The sequence below is a fragment of the Chinchilla lanigera genome, unplaced genomic scaffold (assembly GCF_000276665.1).
Source record: "Chinchilla lanigera isolate Chin_1 unplaced genomic scaffold, ChiLan1.0 scaffold00083, whole genome shotgun sequence".
NCBI lineage: Eukaryota > Metazoa > Chordata > Mammalia > Rodentia > Chinchillidae > Chinchilla > Chinchilla lanigera.
Genome location: NW_004955484.1, coordinates 4,492,540 through 4,516,838, shown reverse-complemented (window position 1 = coordinate 4,516,838; position 24,299 = coordinate 4,492,540). Strand labels below are relative to the sequence as shown.

The following is a 24,299-nucleotide window of genomic DNA, read 5'->3' as shown; positions in this document are numbered from 1 at the left end:
ATTGATGTACGTACAATACTTCTTAATTTGTTTTTCTTTTAACTTATGTTCAAGACTTATGTTTTCTGGACTTATCTGTCGAAAATATCACTGGTTTCTTGGTATTTATGAGATTTTTAAAGTCTAGTTTTCCTCGACAAGCTTATAATTATCTAGATAGTGGGGGCAGTTTCTTTTGTAATGTCTCTTATACCCAGGACACTTTGAAAATCAGACTGCACATTAATAGGGTGATTACAATATGGGCTAGAAAACAAATCCAAAGTTGGAAGGTCTAGACTGAGTCTGACTTATGGCGTATGAAAGTATGACAAAACATTTCATCTCTCTGGGTCTCTGTTTCCTTATTTCTAAAATGGGAATCATAATGCTCGTCCAAATGCAGTTAAATTTTTTTTCAAGATACTTTCCATATTTTTAACGATATTAAGGCCATCGAAAAGCTGAGTGATATGGTAAAGCATTAAAAATCAATCTGTGATTTTAGAGAATTAGCAAGATATAAGAGAGTTCATGTAATCTTTGCAGTTAAAACATTGTTATTCAAATGACAAAGATTTAGTGACATAGAATTATGTATGTATAATCTCTATCATTCTATGTAGTACTTTGTTCTTTTTTAATTTTCATTTTTATTAGTACATGTGTGCAGAACATAATGATTATATTCATTGTGGGGAGTTGGTACATGCATTTACATATCTTAATTTTTTTTTTTTTCTGGTACCGGGAATTGAACTCACGACCTCGCACTTGCTAGGCAGGCACTGTGCCGCTGAGCTAAATCCCCAGCCCCTCCTATCTTAATTCTTTTTACTTCCCCTCTTTTCTCCTTTTTCTCCCCTCTCTCCATGTCTTGGTCCCCTTACTGTTTGCGGAAGATCTATCTCCTCCCTATTTCCTACTATCTGTTTTAAAGACAGCTAATAACAATTTACTGAGCCCTTCCTATGTGCCAGCTGTGGTTCTAAGTGCTTCAGGTGTATCATCTAATATAATGATACTATCCTCAAGATGTCAATGCTATTAGCCTATTTTACAGGTGGAGACTCTGAGGTCAGATGTGTTTACAGATGTTACATAACTTGTAGGTCACATAGTAAAGGAAGGCAGAGTTTTCAACCCAGATAATCTGCCACCAGAAACCAAGCTCTTAACTACTCTACTATAATGCTTTCATGGTTTAGAAGCTCATGGTGCATGTATAGCAAATGAATCTACTTATGTGAAAATACTGTTATAAACTGAGACACAGCATGGAGCACCCAATCAATGCTTTCCTTGGCATCTCATTCTCTAAATGCTCACACTCCCTTCTGAGTGTGTCCTTTTTTCTCTTCAACAAATCTTTTCCCTGTCTTTTACTGACCAGTCTTCAAAATTCTTTTTCTTGGATGGGATTCAGTGAATATATTCTGTGGGTAGGTCCCAGCAGCCAGGCGGTGGAAGAAACAATAAACTGTGTCAAATTCTTGCTCTATATTCTTCTGCTGGTGTTTTATGCCTGTGGGCTGGGAGTGCTTGCCTTGGGTACAGCAGTCTAGCTTGTCCTGAATGGGACCAAGACCCACAAGGCTACCCTTGCACCGTTACCTGTGCTCATGATTGCAGTGAGTGGCTGTCTGTTTCTGGTGGCTTTTCTGGGCTGCTGTGGGGCCTGCAAGAAGAATGGCTGTCTTATGATCATCGCCATCTTCCTGCCTCTTATGCTAGCGGAGGTGGCTGCAGCCATTGCTGGGTATATTTTTAGAGACAAGGTGATACCAGAGTTTCACAAGGACTTCTGGCAGCAGATGCAGACTTACCCCCCAAACAATGGCATAGCTTCATTCCTGGACAAATTGTAGGGAGAGTGTAAGTACGTGGGGCTGCGAACTACACAGCTGGGCAGAACGGCCCTAGCATGCTCAAGGGCTGAGTTCTGGACTCTTGCTCTGTCAGCATCACTGCAGGCTGTGGAACTGGCTTCACTGTGCATTCAGTCCATACCCACGGCGGTGTGGAGAGGATCGGGGTCTGTCTGAGGAAGCATATGCTGCCGGCAGCCCTGGGCATTGCTTTTGTGGAAGTCCTGGGAACAGCATATGAAATGGCTGTGAGGTAATGTATGGAGTCTGATCTCTTTAGTCCTAGGGGAGTGGAGTAGAATCCTCCAGTTGAATCCTCTTTCAATTAAATAGTATTTTTTTCAGGCCAAAACAAAACAAAAAAAAATGCTTTAGTTAGACTGTGAGGTATCACAAAAAATTTTTATGCTTACATTGTTACAGTGACTTTACTTTTTAAAATGGTTCCATGTATCTGATCCCCTTTGGGTATTAAGCCAATTCAAATCCATTTTGGAACAAGTCAAAACATACACAAATATTGGAAAGTAAGGCAGCGGCACAATGCTTGCCTGGCAAGCAGAAAGTCCTGAGTTCGATTCCCGGTACCAAAAAAAAAAAAATTAGAAAAGTAATAGTCCCAGAAATGTTAACTGTCTTGATCAGGGCAGAAAGTGAGTAGAACCCACTAGAGAACTTGAACAGCAGTGATCTGATTTCATACCAATGGCTTGTCAGTTTTATTTTTTGCCATTATTTTTTAAATTGAAGCATGCAAAATTTCAGTAATAAAATCATAAAAGTAATGACACCCTCCCCCAGCCATTACCTAGTCCTAGAAATGTGTTTGGTCCTGTCAGACTGTTGCTGTTTTAAAGACAAAAATTGGGGACTGGGGACATGGCTCAGAGGTCAGGGCACATTTCTGGCATGTGTGAGGCCCTGGGTTTGATCCCCAGTTCTCATTCCCAAAAAAGTCTCCTTTAGTATTCAGATCCACAAAACCACCTTTTCTTATAAGGTATTTTTTCCCAGATAAAAATACAGTACACTCACTGCAAAAATGAAACATAAATAAAAATCCTCTATAACCTCACCATCTAAAGATAACCATTTATTGCGTTTATTTGTTTGGTTGTTTTTTGAGTTAGGATCTCAGCGTATAGCCCAGCCTGGGTTTGATTGAATTCACAGTGATCCTCTTGCCTAAGCCTCCCAAGTGCTGGGATGTCAGGTGTGTGCCACCATGCTCAGCCCAAAGATAACCATTTTTATATTCTAATTTTTTCTTCAACTTTATTTTTTGTATATATATATATATATATAGGCAATTTTTAAATTTTTTGCTTTATTTATTTTAAAATCTTTATCAAGTTAATAATCATAAACAAAGTAACAGCCAGACTAACAGACCAAAAAACATATAAAACACGAAAAACAACCATACTAAATGAAGATATACTTTTCGATATATTGGCTATGCTGGATTATAATTACTTTTCTTTCTCTCTTTTTCTTATTGTCATATTTTGTGCTTTATTTATATATTGGGTTTCTTGTATAAGAGAAATCAGAAGCTTCTGTGTCTGGTTTATTCCACTTAACATTATGGTCTTGCTGGGCGTGGTGGCGCACACCTGTAATGCCAGCACTTGGGAAGCTGAGGCAAGAGGATCGCTGTGAGTTCGAGACCAGCCTGGGCTACAAAGTGAGCTCAAGGCCAGCCTGAACTGCATAGCAAGACCCTGTCTCAAAAAGACAAAACAACAACAACAACTCCCCAAAACATTATGATTTCAAGGTATCATTTTTCTGCAATTGACTCAAGTTTATCTTTATGGTAGAGTAAGTAGTACTCCATTGTGTATAAATATCACATTTTCTTTATCCATTCATCTGTCGATAGACCTACAGGCTCCTCCCAAGATTTAGGTATTATGAATTGTGTTGCTATAAACACGGGTATGCATGTATCACTGCAATATGATGTCTTTCACTCTTTGCAGAAGATACCCAGAAGGGGAATAGTTAGGTGAAATGGAATTTCTAGTTTTAGTGTTTTTAGGAATCTCCATACTGATTTCTATAGTGGTTGTAGTACTTTACATTCCCATCAGCAATAAAGAAGGGTTCTTTTTTCCCCTGAAGCCTCTCTAGCATTTGCTATTCCTTGATTTCTAAAAGATAGCCCTTCTTTCTGTAGTCAGATGGAATCTCAGTGTTGTTTTAATTTGCATTTCTTGAATGACCAAAGATGTTAAACTTTTTAAAAAGTATTTATTGGCTATTTGTGCTTCTTTATCTGAGAGGTGTCTATTTCAGATGCCTATTTTTTGACTTAGTCTTTAAATTTGGAAGAATTTGGTTTTTTTTTTTAAGTTCTTCATAATTTTAGATATTGGTCCTTTAAGAAGTAGTTGGCAAAAATTTTTTGCTATTCTGCGTGTTGTGTCTTCACTGTTGGTAGATTTCTTTACTGTGCAGAAGCTTTTATTTGGAAGGTTTTATTTTCAAATAAAGGAAAATGTAAGTTACAAAACAATACCTGGAGAGGGTTTACGTTGCCATTTTCTCTTTAATACTCTGCCATTCCTCTCCTTAAGAACGTGGATTTTCTCTTCTTCTGTGGTTTGCAATGGTAAACACTTAATCTTGGCCTCTAAGCAATTTTTTGTGATGTTCCAAAATAGAATACTTTAGCTAATCCTGCTTTGCAACCTGCAAGCTTCTTACTTTAATGGAAACCTCAAACTGAATTTGGCATATTTCCACGCATAGCCAACGCTCATAGGTATCTGAATGACGCCATTTTTGGTACTTTCCACGCTTTACTAACCGTGTAATCCAGGGCTGCACTGTACCAAAGTGCTACAGAGGGAAAGAGGGCCTGAATTCCATAGCATTCTCTCTAGACCTTTTGCTCTGGGTTGATCCCACCCTGAGCATGCGCGTGATGGGCGTGGTAGTCGCTGTGGTTTCCTATTTTGAGAAATCCAGTGGATGAGGAAGACTTTCAGCAAGTCACAGTTTTTGGGTCTCAGTTTCCCTGTTTGTACATGTATGTATGTATCCTTCTTTTATCTGTCTATCTATCTATCTATTTTTTTAATTTTTTTATTTTTTTATTTTTTGTTATTCTTGTTTCGAGACAGGGCCTCCAGTGAGTTCAGGCTGGCCTTCAATCACTAGGTAACCTGGGCTGGCCTCAAACTCCCAAGTGATCTTCTGCTTCAGACTTTTCAGTGCTAGGATTACAGGCCTGAGCCATCATGCCCGGCTTTCAGTCTCCTTATTTGTAAAACTAAATTTTTTTTTTTTTTTTTGGTTTTTTTCTGGTACCGGGAACCGAACTCACGTCCTTGTGCATGCCAGGTAGGCGCTTTTGCCGCTGAGCTAAATCCCCAGCCCCTGTAAGACTAAATTATTTACTGACTCAGGAGATTTTCCAGAGGGTCACATTAGATTACACATATAAAGGTGCTTTATGAACAATGTGATATCACTATCTATTAATAAAAACGATAATTCTCATTATCTCACTCTGGGCCTCCTTTCTTTCCAGTCCCTTGGCAGGCCCCAGAAGTTCAAGGACAAAACTGTGTGGCTGGGCATATCCAGTTCATTTTTTGTAAAGTGTTTTGAAACCCTTGCATGAAAACTACTGCCTAGAAAAAATGGTGCGTGCAACTTCCTCTTTCTGACACTCAGGTCCTAAACTCAGGAGGGTGGTTTGATAGATTTTCTCTAGCATTCAGTCGGGCGCAGTTTTATTCTCTTTCAGAAGTGCTTTGTTACCGGGCTATCGGAAGTATTTTAGTCTAGGTAGGTCACCTTTCCTTTAAATGGGCCAAGATATCAAGGACCGCTTTATGTTCAAATGGAAAAGCCTCCTGTCACTTGTCAGTAATTATTTATCAAGCCAGGAACTGTCCGGTTGGGCTCTCTTTGGCTCAGGTCAGTAGTTCAAGGAATCATAGACAGAAAGCCTATTCTGAAAGGATTTTAGGGATCATTAGTCCCAGTCCTCCCCCTTTTCACATTATAAGGAAACAGGATTTGAAGAGTTGTAGCGACTAGACAAAACGGAGAGGGGCAGTACCGGACTCGGAATCCATAAAACCATTGACTCCAAGACCTCCTGGAGCACGTTTCAGAGACTGAAGACCAGCTAATGTATCAGAGGTATCAGGCACGACTTCGGAGTTCTTTCGGATTAAGACAAGCTCGGTCTGGTTCAGGGCTGCCAATCCCCTACGGCCTCACCTCTCCCAGGTCCCCGACTACTTTACCTAGCCCCGCCCTCTTCAGGTGGTACCATCGCTTCCTGGTAGCTCAATCTCCCTTCCCCCCAAGCGGAACCAAAGTGCTTCCACTCCCAGGTCGGCCGGATCTTTCTTTCCCAGACTCTTAGCAGCGGTGACTCGGCAGCCGCGTCTAGCGTCATCAGTGACAGCCCCGACCCTTGCTACGCTTTGCGTCGCTCTGCCTGGAGCAGTCGCCTCCTCCTTGGCAAGTAGTCCTCGACGGGGTCCGAGTTCTTGGGTAATCCGAGGGAGGAGGCGTGAGAAGTTGCAGTCAGGGAACGCGGGGTGGACAAGGAGAGGGAGATAGGCGCTAAAGTTTCTGCTGGGGCGTGCGAAGTTAGTTAGAAACTCCCTTTCTCCTAAGGATCCCTCCGCCTGCAGTAGCGGTGGTGCGGCCGAGGGAGCCGCCATTTTGAATGTTCGGTTCCTGCTGCCACTGCTGCCGCCGCCCCCGAAGCTGCTGGTTACATTCGAGGTTTCTGGCCGGTGAGTGTCACTCGCGGCACAAAGAGCATATTGTTTCTTTTGCTCCGCCGCTGCCGGGAGCGTAAGGCCGCAAGCTTGCTGTCGGTCCCTGGGGTCCGGTCCCAGCCTGTAGGGGGTGGGAGGAGAGGGCAGGTTGAACCCGGAGCGGCCCGGAGCCCCGGGGTTGCCCGGACTTTCCGAGGGCCGGCGCCGGGGCCTCCGAGCCGGACCCTGCGTGCGGCGCCGCGTCCCTGGCCGTGGCGCTGCCCGGCCGGTGCAGGCCTCCGCGGACCCGTTGACTTTGCCAGGCTGCGAGGCTCCTTGGAAAGCTCACTGAGGGACGCGGGCTTCAGCGGGGCGGGCCCCACCCCCGCGTGTCCTCTCGGAGCCACGTCTCCGCGTTCTGGCGTCTCGCGGCCGGGTCGGGTCTCGGGGAGGACTCCCCGCGTTCCCCCATGCGCGGGTCCTCGCCTGCTCAGCCCGCCGCGCCGTCCTGTCAGAAGCGGACCTCGGCCTCGCCTCCCTCTAGCCTTCCAACTAACTTCTTGCCCGTTTTGCTACCCTTTCAATGATTTATGTATTTTGGGCAAATTCGCACGCGGCTGCGCTGTTTATTTACCCTTCTTTCAAACTCCCGGTGCCGCGGACGTCAGTTTCCAACAATTCCTTCGATCTTCGCGTTTGCCGGAGTCGGGTGGCGGGTGCTTGCTTCCCTGTTAGGGCTTGGGTGCAGGAGGTCCGTCGAGCCGTGCGCCCAGAATAGAGTGTACTTCAGCAGTAAATGTGTATACAGCAGATTAAAGGGCTCTGGGGGGAAAGAGGCTGTCAGACAGTTTCTCCTTTGTGGATTTCCTTTCTGTGCTGAACGTGGAACTTTTTTGTATTTACTGACCATTTTGTGTTTTTCTGGGAATTCTAGATCCCCGAGTTGGAAAGTCTGTCTGTGAAGTTGATTAATTGGATGTAGGTAGAAAAGAGAGTAACTTTCTTCGTTGCTAGAGGGATTAATTAACACAGAAGAGACTGAATTGTTTCTTAGCGATTCTAACTTTTAGGTGTTCATACAGACTTTTTTTGCTGACTGAATCTAAAAATACTTGCTTCAACTGTATGTGTGTTTTTTTCTTGGGTAGTTAAATTTTAAGTACTTATTTGCACCGTTCCCTTTAGTCCTTGTCAGACTGTACACCTTAACTTTATGCTTGAAAGATAGGGATCCTCAAGTATCCATAATCGCATCACTTTTATTGTATTCTTCATGTACTTTCAGTGTATCATGCTTGAATAAAGGACATTTCACAATAATTTACTATTTCCTACATTTCAAGTTCGGTAAGTGTGTTTGAATCACCTCATTTCACCTCAGCCTGGTGTTTTAAATCTGCAAAAGGGAACTTAAATAATTGAGTCTTGAAATTTAAGCTTATAACTTGAAAGGAGCCAAGTCTTTCAATATTTTGTCAATTTTTAGTATTTATAAGCATATAGATGCATTATTCTTATCAAGTTATTGAACTGAGACTACAGATAATTTCCTGTACAGGCCATATGATGTTTCTCAGTATACTGAGAGACAATTTTCAGTATACTGTTTTTGTTACTGGTTTTAAGGAGATGTTTCAAAACTATATTAGTAAGCTGGGCGTGGTGACACATGCCTGTAATCCCAGCACTTGGGAGGCTGAGGCAGGAGGGTTGTTCCGAGTTTGAGACCAACCTGGGTTACAAATTGAACTCAAGGCCAGCATGAACTGTATAGTGAAACCCTGTCTCAAAAAAGACCAAAACAACAGCAACAAAAACCTATATTAAGGTGTGTGTGTGTGTGGGGGGGTGTGTACCAGGAATTGAACTCACAACCTTGTGCTTGTCAGGCAGTGCTGTGCCGCAGAGCTGTATCTCCAGCCCCAAAACTATATTACTAGCTACTAGTGGGTTGTATAAGTGTATTACTCTGAGGCTGTGGAATTTTCTTTTGCTTTTAAAAGAAAAATCAGCCAGGCATGTTTGTAGTCTCAGCACTCTGGGAGGCCCAGGCAGGAGCATCCAGGTTTGAGCCCAGTCTGGGCAGTTTAGCAACTCAGTGAGAAGTTACCACACACACAAAAAAGGGCTGGGGCTGTAGATCTGTGTGAAGACCTGAGGTTTAATCCCCAGTACCACTAAACTAGTGACCAAAAGAGGAGGGGGGTTGAAAAATTGACAATTCAAGAGGAATTGATCATTATCTATTGCAAACATATGCTAATAGAAAATAAAAGTTGAAATAAAAGCCCAAAACAAACACAGCGTCAGACACTCGAGTATGGAATACTTGCTTACTAAGTAAGTCCTTGTAATATGCTAGTGAAATGTTCTGAGTTACACTTTTCAGACAAGGTATTGGAAGAGCTATCAAATACATGTTACTTAGTTTATGTAAAATGTACTGTTATTAAAGTGTTCATTCTTAGCTAATTTGCAGTTCACTTAAAGTATCCTTTTGCCTTAAATTACTTGCAGAGTGCTATTTTGTGCATTGATTGATCAGCACCTGTAGAAATTAATATTACATTTGAGGGCTAATTAATATTAAGGACTTGAATTTTTTTTTTTTTTTTGTCTTTTTGAGACAGGGTCTCGCTATGCAGTTCAGGCCGGCCTTGAGCTCACTTTGTAGCCCAGGCTGGCCTTGAACAGGCAACGATCCTCCTGCCTCAGCCTCCCGAGTGCTGGGATTACAGGCATGTGCCACCACGCCTGGCGGTAAGGACTTGAAATTTAATTTAAGGACTTGAAGTTAATATTAGCATTTAGGAAACATACTCGTTTTCTTTGGGAGTAGTTACTTGGTCTTTGAACTGGTCTTTTACTGTCAGCAGTTCTGGATTTGAGGGTGAATTTTAGGGTGAAATATAAAATACAGAAATTGACAGCAATTTCCTGGTGCTATTTCACCCCTGTATTTATTTTTAAAAAGAGTCTTAAAAATGAGTGATAAGCAGACAGAACAAAATCCAAGTTTTTAATAAATGATAAAAACTTAAGACAAATCTGTTTTAACAAAATTTTTATTAGTACATATTTGCAGTACATAATGTTTCTGTTTGTCATGGGGTGTTTGGTACATGCATATGACACATCTTGATTCTTTTTACTTTCCCTTTACCTCCTCTTTCTCCTTATACAGTGTAAAATATTAACTTTTACCAAAATTATTTTTAGTTAAAAAGATAAACTGGGACTCTGCATATCAAAACAGATTGTCCCAGTGCTTAGTCTCTTTATTTTCATTTGAGGGAGATTTTAAAATTTCATGGCCACAGCAGGACTTGACATCAAAACTTTAAAACTCTTAGATTTAGCTTCAGAAAATGTAAAAATATTTCCTATCTTCAAACAGCAGCCACTTGTTTAGCTACTGTAGATACTGTGATTTAATCTTCCATTGTTTCATGAATTGTTTTCTGTTCTTGTATTTGGCTTTTTTTCATGTTGTTACTTCTCTAGTTTTTTTTATACAAGGTAACATCATTATTATTATTATTATTATTATTATTATTATTATTATTACTTTTGAAACCGGGATAGAACTCAGGACCTTGTGCTTGCCAGGCAGGCGCTTGCCACTGAGCTATATCGCCGACCCTACAAGGTAACATTAAAGAAGCAAGCAATTTTAAAATTAAGAGAACATAGGTTTATATAACCTCAGCGTCTTGGCTTATAAGTTTTGAAAATTGTTTCCTTGTCAAAATGTATTAGGAGCTTGGGGTGGTGATGCACCCCTGTAATTCCAGCATTCAGGAAGCTGAGGCAGGAAGATCACTGTGAGTTTGAGGTCAGCCTAGGCTATATAGTGAGTTTAAGGCCACTGAGCTACATAGTGAGACCCTCAAAAAAAAAAAACAAAACAAAACAAACAAATTTAAAAAACTATTAGGATGTTTTCCAGGAGTCTTTTGTATACAAAATTTTATTTGAAGTAAAGCATGAAAGAGAATAGGGAAAAGAAGGGCCTTTTTTTCCCCCTTGCAGTTGGGATTGAACCCAGGAACTAACACTCAACCACTGAGCATCATTCCCATCCCTTTTTACTTTTTTTGAGACAGGGTCTTGCCAAATTCCTCAAGCTGGCCTGGAGATTCTCCTGCCCCAGCTCAAGGGTAATTAATTACCAGCCTAAGAATGATCATTTCTTCCTTGAAAGTGCAGGTTTCTTTTCTTCACTGAACAAATAACACAAAACACTTAATTTGTAGTATGGGTCAAAAGTACTGAAGGAAAAAAGTTCAGCACATGTAAAATACTTCTTCCCTGTCTGTACTTTCTCAAATAGTAACCACCACGTATTAAGCTTCCATCATGAAAAGCTTTCTAAGCAAACTACAAAGTCACATTTAAAAATATCATATATACCAGGTACTGTCAGAAAAGGTTCACCAGGCATGGTGGCACGCGTAATCGTAGCACTCCAGAGGCGGAGGCAGAAGGGTTCTGGTTACTACAACATACCTATCAAAGTTGGAAGGGTCTAGAAGTGAAAAAACAAGAAAACCCCAGCCCACACTTGCCGAACTTGTTGAGTCAGCATTACCTAACACTTTGGTATAAAAAGACAAACTGAAGGTAAGATGGTTGAAATGAGAAATGCTTTTTTCACTAGGTACTTCTGAAAGTTTTGCCTCTTAAAAAGAGCCTGTGCAGACCATTGGAAGAGCAAAGTGTGTAAGTTACAATAAATACTGGCAGTGAAAAATTAAGTAGATTTAGAGAGTGAAAAGTTTTTTTTTAAAGATCAGGAAAATACACATGACCTTTGTACTTTATGAATAACTAAAGACATCTTAAAGGTAAGTAGTTTTTACCCCCTTTTCTCTGCTGCAGCACAGTAGTCACAGTGTAACCTGATAGGAATTTGCTTTGTTAACTTTGGCTTGCTTGTATCTTCCTCTATTACTGATGTACTGAGTGTCACTGGCTTTTCAGCTTGTGAGGTTTTGAGGTTAGTGTTTCGGATTTCTGGGAAGAGCATGTATGAGAAAGACTTGATGTTAGATCTTTGGAGCTGTTGTGTTTTCCCTTATAAGCCTTTGGGTTAAAATTAATACTGTCATAGAATAGGTGTGTACACGCTTTGGTTATAAGATCTAACTTTTGTAAATGATTATACAGTTGTACAATTCAAAGAAGTTCCACTAGTGTTTTTACAGATCAAGTTAGTGAAGCTATTTGCTAAACCTCGCTGTTGAGAAAGTGTTCAGTTTCAATCTGAAGAAAATGACGATTCAAAGCTCAGTTTAAAAATTACTTTTTCTTTTTTTTCTGGTATCGGGAATCGAACTCACGACCTTGCCCTTGCCAGGCAGGCACTGTGCCACTGAGCTAAATCCCCAGCCCCTAAAATGACTTTTTCTAAAAGTTTGAGAAAATAAAAAAGTTTACATGAATGATGAGACTTCCTATGTTTTGAAAAGTTTGAAAACTTTTTGTTATTGTCTTTTGAGACAGGGTTTCCTCCTGCCTCAGCTTCCTGAGTGCTGAGATTATAGGAGTGCACCATCAGGCCCAGCCTTTGTTTTGTATTTTTGCTTGTTTGCCTTGTTTATTGAGATAGCGTTTCTGTAGTTCAGGCTCTTTCTCCTGCCTCAGCCTCCCAAGTGTTGGGATTATAGGGGTGCACCACCACACCCAGTTTGAAAACTTTTTAAAGGAGTGGTTTATTTTGGTTTATGAGCATTATTGTGTTAAAATATGATGAATTTATTGGTTTGGGATGATTGGGAAAAATTAACAAAACAATTAGGTACACTGTATAAAGTTAATTGTACTTTTGTAAATGTTAGGTTTTTTGGCGTAATTATGAAAGGGAAAAAACTTTATTGTAAGAGAGACCTTTTTCTTTATTCTTTGAGACAGGGTCTTGCAGTGTAGTTTAGGCTGGCCCTTGAACTCACTGTGTAGCTCAGGCTGCTCTTGAACTCATGATGATCCTTCTGCCTCCGCCTCTGGAGTGCTAGAATTACGTGTGTGTCACCATGCCTGGCGAACCTTTTCTGACAGTACCTAGTATATATGATATTTTTAAATGTGACTTTGTAGTTTGCTTAGAAAGCTTTTCATGATGGAAGCTTAATACATGGTGGTTACTATTTGAGAAAATACAGACAGGGAAGAAGTATTTTACATGTGCTGAACTTTTTTCCTTCAGCACTGTGAATTGAACCCAGGGCCTTCATGCTAAGCTACATCCCCAGGTTTTTTTTTTTGTTGTTGTTCTGTTAAATTTTGAGACAGTATCTGGCTGAATTGCTGATTTGCCCAGGCTAGGCTCAGACTTCGCTCTACTTGCCTCAGCCTCTGGGAGGCCTGTGATTACAACCCCATACAACCACGCTGAAGTTTTTGGTGTTCCTTGATTACTATTTTTCCATTCATGTTGTACTTGTTTTGTCTATTCCTGGAATGCTTTCCTTTTTTTGTTCCTCTAGAGAACCCATTCTTCCTTCCAGGCAGAGGAGTGTAGCAATTTTTTCCTCCAGGCAAAGGGATGGAGCAATTCTTTAGCACTTGGTGAATTTGTCGCCTTTTCCCCCACCACCCCTGCCGCCTAGAGAATAAGAACTGTCCAATTTATTTTTTTAAAAAAAATTTTTTTTTGGTACCGGGAGTCAAACTCATGACCTTAGGCTTGCCAGGCAAGCGCTTATGCTATTGAGCTATATCCCCAGAGAGAACTGTCCAATTTATGATACAGGAGTAGAGCACAGTTCTTACACACAACGGGCACCCTGCAAAATAACATGTTATGAGTGGAAATAATGTGGGAAAATTGTTCTTCCTTTCTGACATGGTAATTGGTCAGTGGTAGATCCAAAAGCCAGTGTTTGAGTTATGGGAGTCTACTGTAGATCATTTACTTGTGGCTGGTAGAGTTGATGTTAGGGAAATTTGTCATAGAAAACAGAAAACTTTATTTCCATTTCTTTTGAAAATGCTTAGTGTTTAGATGCTGAATTCTGAAATTGACACTTATGTTTTATCTTTGTGATTTACTGGTCACAAGCTTCAAGTGGTAGCAGAGAAATCTGTTCTTTTTTTTTTTTTTTTTTTTTTTTTCTGGTACCGGGAATCGAACTCATGACCTTGCACTTGCCAGGCAGGCGCTGTGCCGCTGAGCTAAATCCCCAGCCCCCGAAATCTGTTCTTTCTACCATTTTTCTTTGTTTTGAATATCTATTATATAATTCATTATCCTGAGGAAAATACAGTAAGTTGGGAATATGAGCCTTTTCCCAACGATGGAAATATGTTGTTAGTTCAGTGATTTGTTACTGACTCTCCTCCTTGGTTGTTTATTATTATTATTATTATTATTATTATTATTATTATTATTTTGTGTTTTTTGGGACAGGGTTTAACTGTGCAGTTCAGGCTGGCCTTGAACAAATTTTTTAGCCCAGGCTGGCCTCAAACAGCAATCCTCCAGCCTCAGCCTCCTGAGTGCTGGGATAGCAGGCGTGGGCCACCACACCCAACTTCTCCTTGTATTTTAATAATATACTTTCTATCATTTCAATATTTTTTGTTTTTAAAATTTTATCCATAAAATAATACAATTGTAATTTTTCATTTTTATAGGTAAAAGAGTTAAAGATCTTGTAAAAAAAGCTATTTCCTTTAACCCTTTCCATTATTTCTCAATAACAATTTTACCCAGATTATAGGGATCCTTCACTATTTCTCTCCATAACGTAAATGTGCATATTTAGGCACTCTTTGTTTCTACAAAAGAGAGCTCAAGCTATATTAATAATTCTTTTTATTTAACTTTTTTTTTTTGATACAGGGTTTCCCTGTGTAGTTCAGACTGGCCCTGAACTTCTAGCGATCCTCCTGCCTCAGCCTCCCAAGTGCAGGGATTACACACATGAGCCACCACATCTGTCCTTATCATAAGCACCCCCTTTTTTTTAAGTATGTCTTTTTTTGTACTGGGAATCAAACTCAGGACCTTGCGCTTGCCAGGCAGGTGCTTATGCCGCTGAGCTATATCCCCGGCCCCATAAGCCCTTTTTTAACATGTAATGGTCATTAAGTGTAATTCTACTTTGATTATTTAAACAATTATAAGGCTTGTAACTTGGATATACTGTAATTTGTTTGGCTATTTTCCTTCTCAGTTTTGTCTTAATTTGAATTTCCCAGTACTGAGTTTAGCTATATATGCTTATTGGCTATTTATTTGAGTTTTCTTTAAGAATTGTCTGTTCATGTGTTGGGGTCATCGTTTTAAAATTGTTTTTCTCCATATTTCATAGGAGATATGGTAATACTATTTTTCCTGTGGCACATGCATGTTTCTTGTCCTTCATTTTTCTTTTAACTTAGTGTCACAGGTATTTTATAGTAGTCATATATGTACCTCTTTTCCTCCGTTGGTTCTAAAGCTGTCTTAGAAATCTCTTCTGTATTTAGAATATATAAATATTCTCTTAAATATTCTTTTCAGTATTGTGGCTTAAAAAATAATCATTAGTTACTCACCTGGAGTTATTTATATGGTGTGAGGTAGATGATCTTTATAGGACTTAACTTTGTGTGTTCAGAGAGCCAGCTATGGCAGGACTAAATAAATTGTTCTCAGTGGATTAAGTGACACTTATCATATGTTAAATTTTTGTTTGTTTGCTTTGTTTTTGGATGTGCTGTTTTCTCTTCCTGCACTGTTGTTCACTGTTTTGAATATAACTTTATCGAAAGTTACTTTTTTTTGGAACAGGGACTCGTTATTGTTCAGATTGGCCTCAAGTTTGGATTGATCCTCTTGCCTCAGCCTTCTGAGTGCTGTGATTACAGGAATGTGCCACCGGGCCCAGCTAATTACTCATTCTTGTAGTTTTTGTTGATTTGATTTTTTTTGATGTTGTTGTTGTTTTTCCGGTACCAGGAATCGAACTCACGACCTTGCGCTTGCCAGGCAGGCCCTGTGCCGCTGAGCTAAATCCTCAGCCCCGATTTGTTTGAATTTTGAAAGCAAATTGTATACTTAAATTATACACGTTCTTTACTTGAAAGGTGTGAGAAAATACACAAAAGTTTGAAAGCATATATATATTTTCACTAGGCACAGATAACCTCCCTGAACATTTATTAAATATATGTCTGTATAAAACTTAAAAATTTTGTTGGAGGATTTGATATTTCTTGAATTTAGGACACTTTAGTATTTTTATGTTAGCATTTGAGTTGGAAGAGTGAAAAATTGCTTTTTAGTTTGTATCAAATTAGGTATTTTTCTTGTTTACTTGTCATTGTTTGCTTGGCATTTATTGCTTTCTTGTACTTTATTCTGTTGAATTGTTCAGTTGCATGCTTACATTTGCATATATCTATTAAATTTCAATTTTCATGAACGTTTATTATGAATAAGTAGGTAAAAAAGATTTCTGTTATTATTGTGGCAAATGAAGGAGGCTTGAACTTAAGACCTTGCCAGCTGGCTGCCTAGACAGGGTGTGGTGGTATCTCCATCTGGTTACACATTCTGAAGCCTATTTCTTAGTCTTGAAATTCCATTTTATTACTTCACTTAGGGATGATTCAGACCTTTCAGGCTCACTGACTTGTAAGTCAGAATAATAGTATAATAATGCACAAAGGTGTATGATTTTCTCTTGAATTACCTGTGTCTACTTTGCATAACATACTTTTTTATATGGAGTTGGTTGGGCATTTGAAGTATTTAAGGCAGCAAGTAATAATCAGAAAGTTGCATTGTGAGCCTGAAACAAGAGCATATAAAACAGGTTATCTTGAGTGTTTCTACATTCCAGGCTACTGTGATGGGGTCCTTGTGCTACAGTGATTTTTGCTTCTACAGTGACCAGAATATCCTAGGTCAGTGATGGCAAATCTATGAGAGCATTCAATGATACAAACCAACCGCTGGGCACACATTCCATAGGTTCGCCACCACTGTCTTAGGTTTAAACTCTTAATGATATACTGATTTTCCCTTTTTTTACACTGTAAGCCATTTCCCTTCTATGAATACCTTGCTTCATACTGAGGAAACAGGTAATGTGTACCTTTCCTACTCCTTTACTGTATCAAAAAATGAAAATCAGAAAAATACAACAAAGTGGGAAAAACCCCAGCCAGGTCAGTTTAATGACATCCATTAGCTAAAAAGACGTATTAGATAGGAAAAGTCTTACTGAATCATAAATTTAAGCTTTCTTAAATGTCATATTCTAATCACAGTCTTTTGCAAGTTGTAAATGCATGAAAGGAATTTAGATATACATATGAAATAAAAATCTGGCATGGGGGTTCTGTGTAGTTGTATGGAGTCTTCAAGGGGAAGTGTGGTAACTTTGTAGGGTATTTCCTAGCATTAATTTAGGTACCTTGAATATTCTCAGCCATACAGACATTCCTCATTTAAGTTCAGTTCCTGTGACTCGGTCGGTAATTGAGTTGGTCGCTAAATGAATTGTATATGGTATATACTGTACACTACAATATTAAGAACAAAGAAATGGTCGATGGAAATTCTAACTTGAGACTGTTTTTACTTTCATAACTGTTACGTGCAGTACTATAACGTGTAACAGAACATAAAACTGTAGTACTGTACAATGCAGTCAGCAGCAAATAAAATTGCAGCAATGTACTGTATAGGCAAGGTGTACTGTCCCAAAAAAAACAGAAGTTCTACCAACAAGATGTACAGAATTGCAAAAACAAATAAAAAAACTAAAACAGCAGACATGATCTGAATCCCAAAGGCAGATTATAAATTAGAACAGCACACCTTGGTCTTAAGTCTGAACAGCTGTTAAACAGTGGGATGTTAAACGAGGAATATCTGTGTTAGACATCATATTATCAAAGTAGATCAGTGAGAATGATTTGTTTTTCCTAAGAACACCATCCTTTTGAATAACCTTTAAGATAAAATACAGCAAACACCAACATATCATCACATTAACTGGGTCCAGGCAATATTGATCCTTCACATGTCAGAAAAGGCAGGGATGAAAACTATTAAGAAAATCCAGGATATCTTACGATATAGCAGTTATATAAAGTGCTTGTCAATAATCATGATTGTAATCCAGATGCAATCTAGATATGATCGTAGCAAATCAATAAAGCGTTGATTTCTACATTTCCTTGCTTGCCCTTTCCTGACATCTTAACAGCTTCACTGAATTCTTCAAAGTTACATTGATATTACTGGGAGCTGTATTTTGAATGTGCAATTTAGCTCATTAATGAAGGAGCTTCTGCTGCAGGTCATTACAAGGGACCAATGAAACGAAAATACTACTACAGAAACAGATATCATAGAGCCATGAACCTGCTTGACTTCGTAAAAATTATTGGAAATGCCAAATATCCTTGACAGTGAAAGTGGCATTCATGGAGCCAGTGCTCTGTCTGGCTCTGTAGTAAATGCCTCCGAGGATAGAAAGACATACAAAGTGTATAGTAAAGGAACTTAGTAAACGAGGAATGGAAGACAAAAATTAAGCACATAAAACAGTCGCAGAACCAAGAATAACAATGATAATTAATTATTCAATTGTTTCCCTTGGTTTGGAAGTATATATATAAAATCCTGGAGAAAATATGTGCACCTACATGGTATGAGACATTCCTACATGTCAAAAAGTTTCAAAGATAGCATCACTTCTAAAGAGTTTGTTTATATATAAATTTCTTTTTTTTTTTGGTACCGGGAATTGAACTTAGGACCTTGCACTTACTTACTTGCCAGGCAGGCACTTGTGCCACTGAGCTATCTCCCTGGCCCCTGTATATAATAATTTATTTAACTCCAAATGAACCAGTTTTATTATCACCTGAGGAGTAAATGTTGGAAGCAAGTAGTCCTTAAAAGTGAGCACAGTAGAAAAAGTGCATTGATAAATTTTTCTGGCCCTTTGCCACACCTGTTATACTTGTATCATATGCGATCAACAGGTTTCATAAGACTGTGCTCAAAATCAGTCTCTTCTGCATCAAAACAGGCAAAACGTATATATATTTTAATATTGCGGCAAAATTTGCTGCAATATCCAAAAAATGTCAGGTAGCTTATTTTTCTCCAGTATCAAACATTATAGAAACAATACATATTTTGAAGGCGTTTGTCTTTTGTTGAATGCTGTATTTATTTGCACAATATGATTATTAGTGAATGTGTCCAAAATACAATAGGCTACAGCACTCTATGTTTAATGACAGAGCACTGTTCCAGCGACTAGGTCATTAAATGAGTTGGTCGCTAAATGAGGAATTACATATAGTATGTACATTTCAATGTTCAGAACAAAGGCATAGTCAAAGGAAACTGCAATTTGATGACATGGCTTTTATGTGTGTAACTCTTACACGCAGTATTGTATTGTGTAACAACAAAACTGCAGTATTGTATGGTACATTCGGCAGAAATGTACTGTATAAACGAGGTATGCTGTACAAAAAAGAGATCCTGAGACTCTTATCAACAAGATGTACAAAATTGTACTCGCCAAAAAAAGACAAGTTGTAAGTCCAGTGGCAGGGCGTAAGTCTGAACCATTGTTAACCAAGTAGGTTGTTAAATGAAGAATATCTGTTCATACAGATCTGTGGTTGTATACTAAAGTGGCAAATTTAATTGAAATTTAACTCCTTCACTGGAGTCTTATTGTTTAACAAGACACATTTCTTCAAGTACAGTCTTTGTGTTGGTTAGAATTACTTTTTCTTTTTTAGATGTAGAACTCAAGTGCCTTTACCTTTAGGGGAAGAATGACCTTACAGCAGTAAGAGGTCTAGCTTTTTTATTTTTTTATTGTTACCTGTCAGTAGCTCAGAGCGGGTAGTGAGTTGGAAGTTATGGGGACAGTTATTGGGCTTGGTAGGGGAGAGGAGTGGATTGAATCCTGACTGCCTTTTCCTGTAGCTGTTGATGAGCAGCTAATACATGTTTGCTTTGTGTGCTTTGGCTCAGAGGACAGTTACATTTTCTTTAGATAAGATTCTTTTAGTGTTTGAGATTCAATAAATACAGATTTCTTGATTTTTTACTTTTATAAGTAAGGAAAATATTAAGGTGAGCAGAAAGAGATCTAGGGTTGGGAGCTTATATTTGAGTGAGAAAAACATTTCAAAGAAAGAAAAAGTAATTATGGCTTGAATAGTATTGCTGTATAAGAAAAATCTTAATTACCAATGATATTTGTTTAGATTTTGGAAAATAGTTATTTTTCTCCATTTTGTTGATCAAATGTTAGGGGACTTGAAATATGTAAGAGTTACATTTTCCTTAGTATAGAATTATAAGCTCAATTATTCTTTGAATACTTAAAATAATCTCATTTAGTTTAAGCTCCAAAACCTAATTTTATTTACATATTTTGGGTAGAAGTTTTTCTAAAATGAATTTTACAGTTTTTTTCTTAGTAGTTTCCATAATAAATATAAAATATGGATCAGTGAAGTATTGAATAAGACGACTGAAATACTAAATGTAAATGGTTAAATGTAAATGGAGAAATTTAAATCGACAGAAGCAACCATAGTGGTCATCTTTAACATAACCTTTCTCACATTTGCTGGGTCAGGTAGGTGGTCTCTGAACTAGACTATGTGTTTATAATACAGATACAGATAGTTTTTTTTTTTTTTTTTTTTGGTGCTGTTGTTTGAACCAGGGCCTTCATGCTGAAGTATACTCCTTTTATTTTTATCTTTAGTTTTTTGGTGTTTTGAGATAGTCTCACTGTGTAGTTAGGGTGACCTTGAACACATTGTATAGCCCAGGCTGGTCTCAAATTCAGGGATCCTTCTGCCTCAGCTTCCTGAGTGTTGGGATTATAGACATGCACCACCATGACCAGCTATTTTTATTTTTTGAGGCAGGGTCTAGCTAAGTCACTAACTTTCTGAAACAAGTCCTGTGAAGATTTCCAAATGCTAACATTCTGCTAATGCAGAATGAACAACTTGATTTCTTTTCTTTTTTGCGGGGAGCGTGCTGAATGTGGTACTGAGAATTGAATCCAGTGCCTTCCCACTGAGCCAGCATCCTCTTCTAAGAAAAATTTGAGACAAAGAGTTTGGCTAAGTTGCTAAATTGCCCAGGCATTTCTGGAAATTACAGTCCTCTTGCCTTAGCCTCCCACAGTGTTGGAATTGTAGGTGAGCACCAGCAGGCCAGGCACAGATACAGTTTTGTGTTTGAGTTCTTCCTCTGTGTGTTAAATATTAACCCTATTTTATCCATTTCCGAGTAAATCAAGGTCTTATTCATGATACTATTTGTAACTCACTGAGGCTCTTAGAACCTTAGCAGGGGAATGCTTTTTGGTAACACAGTAAATATCCTTGGGCCATATGTGTGTGTGTGTGTGTGTGTGTGTGTGTGTGTGTATGTATAGTTTTTTAATGTTTATTTCCACTTCATAGGTTTTTGGTTTTGTTGCTGTTTTTCTTTCTTGGTTATGATGTTTTTAACTATATAAGTGATTATTTTAGCTATGTAAAATATACCTTCATAAAACGGTATGTATCTGTTCTTCCCGCTTTCCTCCCCTCTTTCTCTTCTGGTTTTCTAATTTGTAGTTTCTATTCCAGCACAGACTGGAATAGTAGTAAAGTAGGTGTTTTAGTGGGTTGATGTGATGATCTCTATATGGGCTACTTGAGATCATAAAAATATGTTTTTGGGTTCTCAGCTGTGTTCTATATAGTTGAGTCATTACTATATATGATATACATAAGCTTTTTCTAAAAGAAAGGATAGAGTTATTATTTGTGATAGGTGTTTAGGTTGACATATTTTAAAGAATTGTGTGATTTTTGTTTTTGTTTTGTGCTGGGTATTGATCTCTAGGCTCACAATCAAGTACTGAACTGCAATCCCGGCCCCTCATGGTTCTTTATTTTATTTATTTATTTGTCTTTTTGAGACAGGGTCTCACTGTGCAGTTCAGGCTGGCTTTTAGTTCACTTCATGGCCCAAAGTAGTCTTAAACTCACAATGATCCTCCTGCCTCAGCCTCCTGAGTGCTGGGATTACAGGTGTCCACCACCACGCCTGGCTCATGCTTTAATATTTTGAAAAGCAAGTAAAAACTTTCAAAAACAAAAACAGTACTTAATGTGCTAATAAGAGCAAGTACGTTACATTTTGCAGATTATGCGGTCCACAACATTTACTACATGGATTTAGGTGTATTTGAATGTAATTTTTTTTTTTCGTCCTGGGACTCCAACTCAGGACCTTGTGCTTGCAAGGCCGGCGCTTGTGCCACAGAGCTATATCCCTGGCCCAAGTTTTGTTTTTAGAGACGGTCTCATTATGTAGTTCAGTCTAGTCTTGAACTGACAGTGTAGCCCAGTACTTGTAAAGTCACAACAGTCTTCAGCCTTCCAAGTACTGGGATTATAGGCATGCACCACCATTCTCAGCTTTTGAATTTGATTAATATGAAATATTTCAGACACAAATATATTGAGAATAATAATAAATATCCACTTACCCATGATTGAGTCTAAGAAATAAAACATTACTAATGTCCTGTATCAGACAGTGTGTTTGATCATGTGCCCTTCCTTACCAGTTGTATCACTGTTTGGATTTGATCTTTTCTTTGCCATGAATGTTTTAATTCCCTTTAACACTTTTTTGTCTACAAAGAATATGTTCTTTTATAGGTTTTTTTTTTTTTTCTTTTTTGGCTTTTTGAGACAGGGTTTCGCTATGCAGTTCAGGCTGGCCTTGAACTCACTTTAGCCCAGGCTGGTCTTGAACTCGCAACAATCCTCGTGCCTCAGCCTCCCGAGTGCTGGGATTATAGGCGTGTGCCACCATGCGTGGCTCTTTTATATGTTTTAAACTTTTATAAGCATTAACATGGTATATCTTTCTGCACCTTATTTTTGATCAAGATAATTTATCCAAGGATAGTTTATGTAGCTGACATAATGGACAATATCTGTTTAGTGCTTAATATGTGCCAGGCACTGTGTTAAGAAACTTACATGTTCTTGGTGAGTTCTTGTAACAAACAACTCTTTGAGATAGACACTTTCTCCCCATTTTACAAATGAGGAAACCGAAGGTCTGTTGAGTTTTAAGTCATTTTATTCCTGGGTATACAGCTGCCAACAAGTGGCAGAGCTCAAGTTCAGTTAAGCCCAGGTAGTTTTACTTTAATGTTATTATTTTTAGTTCTCAGTTGCAATCTCTTGCATCAGTGCTGAAATTTAAAAGACAAAACCAAAATAAATCAACCCTGAAAATTGAAGTTTTTTTGTGATTCTTTTGATGTTAAAATCTGACCTGAGACGAATTTCTTTGTATATTTCTCACAGTAGGTATGAGTATTTGTATGTACTGCTGCAGAAATACTGTTTGATAATCAGGATGCTTACTGAGAGGTAAAGTGGGCAGGTATGTCATACAATTTGAAAAATTCTAAATTCTGCCCTAAAGGTTTTGGATGAGAGACTGTGAACTTGTGTTGTGTTAGAGATCTCTGTTACTGATTTTGGAGTTGTGCTTGTCTAAAACACCTCTTTTCACAGAAGAAAAAGAGTTCTAATTTTATTACATTGGTTTGGCCATGACAAAATTTGACATATCGTAAATTTAATGTTTTTGTCATTGATCAGCACTTTCTGTTTCTTCTTTATTTTATGGCTGTAATTGTAAAACTGTCTTTCTCTCAAGACTTCTGAGTTCTTAAGGGTAGAGATGATGTTCTTACCAGTCCCCAGGGAATGTCTGACATAGAGAAGGCATGGCAAACATTTGTTGAATGAGTGATTGGCACTTTTTGGTGTAATTTTGTTTCTTTAATACTTATTTCATCAGTGATTTTAGGAGGCTAAGTGATTTGAACAAGGAAAAAAAAAGAGATTCATGAAAGTGACTTGATTTTTGTATTTTTTGTCCTCTGTAGTCTGTATCCTGTCATCTCATTTTGGAATGGATTTAAATGATGCTTATTTTGATACCATTTTAAATACTGTATTCTTTATTTTCTTAAATTATGTGATATTTTATTGACATAATCCAATGGGCCCTGTCACCTGCCTGCCCACCTTTGTTTTTTTTCTTTGTTTTTTTTGAGGCAGGATCTTGTTATGTAGCTCAAACTGGCTTTGAACTTACTGTGTAGTCCAGCCTGACCTTGAACTTGTGGCAGTCCTGCTGCCTCAGCTTCCCAAGTGCTGGGATTATAGGCATGCACCACCACGTCTGGCTTTTTAAATTTTCTTAAAGTCCTGGATCTTAGTGCTTTGTGAATTTAAGATTCTCGGATTTAGTGGCTGGCTACAGTTTAGCTGTGTACAGTGTAATAAGTGTTTGTTCACTGAATTTTGGTTTAATTTATTTTTTCCTTAGATGGATCTGTTTGACAATATCAATCTACCATTATATTTGTTTTATAAAGAATGACACTTTTAACATTAAACTGAAAGCAGAGTGATATATAATGTGATCATCAAATATTCTTATAGTTTTTTTTAGCGATAATTCTATGTGCATATTTTTCACTTGATAGAACAGAGGTTTGGAAATGTTAGAGGTATGCTGTATGTTGCTTGGCTGACAGTGCTAGTTGGTGATTAGGACTTTCTTTTTCTCTAGGTGGAGAATTTTTAAACGTATGTTCTTAACATACATTTTTGAGTTATAGAAACTATATCTGAGAAA

At 38.4% G+C, this 24,299-nt stretch overlaps 1 protein-coding gene and 1 pseudogene across 4 annotated transcripts in view; both read left to right on the top strand.

The window, feature by feature from the left end:
• Positions 1 to 1,394: 1,394 nt before the first annotated feature.
• LOC102003551 lies at positions 1,395 to 2,104 on the top strand (annotated as a pseudogene).
• Positions 2,105 to 5,470: 3,366 nt separating this feature from the next.
• Ap1g1 (adaptor-related protein complex 1, gamma 1 subunit) overlaps positions 5,471 to 24,299 on the top strand; it is an 80,908-nt gene continuing 62,079 nt past the window's right edge. For 2 of the 4 annotated variants that reach the window (XM_005403517.2, XM_013503973.1), the window contains exon 1: positions 6,342 to 6,616. The gene's annotated coding sequence lies outside the window, so the exon portion shown is untranslated. The other 2 variants (XM_005403516.2, XM_013503974.1) reach the window with 2 other exon arrangements.